Source organism: Arvicanthis niloticus, chromosome 26 (genome assembly GCF_011762505.2).
Source record: "Arvicanthis niloticus isolate mArvNil1 chromosome 26, mArvNil1.pat.X, whole genome shotgun sequence".
NCBI classification, from domain to species: Eukaryota; Metazoa; Chordata; class Mammalia; order Rodentia; family Muridae; genus Arvicanthis; species Arvicanthis niloticus.
The window spans coordinates 19443700-19445732 of NC_133434.1; positions in this window are offsets into that span (position 1 = coordinate 19443700).

Genomic DNA, 2033 nt, shown 5'->3' on the forward strand with positions numbered 1-2033 from the left:
GACAGCTTGAGCAGGCCTAGAATGGGAAAGTCAGGTAGTCCAGTGGACCCCTGGTGACTCAAGAAAGTCTTTTAACTTAAAAATGTCTTCTTGAAAAGAAAGACTAGGTCACCCACACAGGTTGCTTTCTGGATCTAACTGCAAAGACCCACCCTTTATCCACTGATCACCCTACATTTTGGCCATGCTTACTTCCAATACTGTGTCTCTGCTCATTCCTCAGGTACAATGCCCCCACTGCACAATGAGCCACCGGAGGCTTTGACTCTTTTAAATTAGTGATTAATTTTCCTCAGGGGATGAAAATCTGTCAGCCATCAAGCTCAGATATGTCCAATTTCATTGAGATAGAAATGTACAGGGGGCCAAGGTTTTGGGTCCCAGACACCTGAACACTAGAAAGCTGGCATCTTCTCTCTGGAAGTCCTAGTGTGTTTGGCTGATGGCATCTCCTTTGTTCAGGCCTTTCATAGACAACTACAAACCTGGAACCAAGTGGTAAGGGTTAGTCAAACAAGGGAGCATGACTGTAAAACTCAAAGCCCAGGGTGGCTGACTTAGCTCATGTACAGCTAGTTGCATTGTGGGTAAGCCTGCCTCATCTCAGATGATAGTCTGTCCCTTCCTTCATAGCCCAGGGTGAGTTGCTTCACTTCTGTCTGGTGAGGGGTTAGAGAATTAACACAAACATAGCTTGTAGAACAAAGTGTAGCACAGGTTAAGCATATAATTAGGTTATCACGAGTAGTATCAGTATATGGTAAATATACATACCTCCTGTGTCTTATATTTCACTATACATATATCATTTAAATGATGGTATGTTTTTATAATATTCTGTGGTAACACCAAGAAAAGAGTGACTATTTATGATGAGGTATTTATGATGAGGTAAGGTAAAGATAAACAGAATAGTCACAGTAGCAAATACTCACTGTTTGTTGATGGTTCTAAAGCTTTTTTATAAACATTGTTTAATATAATCCTTTCCAAATATCAGGACTGGGTAATATTTGCCACAATTTGGCTGAGCAAACTAGTGTTCATGGAGGTCAAGTAACTTGCATGGTACTTTGTAGTAGAATTGTGATGTGTGCCTGTGTATTATCCATATTATCCATAACACAGGAGCTCACTATGTAGACCAGGCTTGCCTCAAACTGGTGACCTTCCTGATTCTATCTCTCAGGCACTTGAATTATAGCCCAGTACTATTATGTCAGGCCAGGAAAGTCAACTTGGTTTTCAACAGCATCACAGACAAACTCTCTGGGCTCATGGTTCCAATTTTTTAATGCATAGTTTCCATGATAGATGAACCTGACTGAAGTGGATTTTATTCAGTAAATCATACCACAAATATCCATTAAGTATGGATACCATCACAGCATACATCAGGGTCTAGAGAATGACATATAACAGAGGAAGATAATGGTAGCTGCACCAAAGAGTTAGAAATGCAGTTAGTAAGATCATATAGTGAAATGATAGAATAACAGGATGGTCACATTATGTAATTATGTGCTGACATCAGGAACTGTCACATATCAGTGATGGGAACTATAAGAGATGAGTGGGTCATGCTGTTGACAGTACCTACCCCATTCATCTCCTCAAGTCCACAGCTATCAGTGTTTGCAGGGACATCATTGCCAGCAAGCATGGATGACCTTATTCTTCTCAAGGAGACAACCCCAAGTTAAATAACATTCTGCACTCAGCAGCTCCTGTTGGACCCACCTAGATATCTTAGTTTCTTCCTGTTTGCCACCATCAGTTAGGAGAGAATTTGTGGTCCGACGCCTCTTGAAGAACTGTGGTAGTGAAGTGATTCACAGAAGACCAGTTGTTAGGGCAGAAGGTTCCCTGATGAACTAGTTACTTTTCTTGTTGCCATGACAAAATAATGAACAAAAACAACACAGGAAGAGTTTATTTGGTTCACAGGTGAAGGGATTAGTCCATCCAGGGAAAGCATGGGCAGCTCTAACTATGGGGGCAGAGCATGAGGCAGCTGGCCGCATTGCATCTGC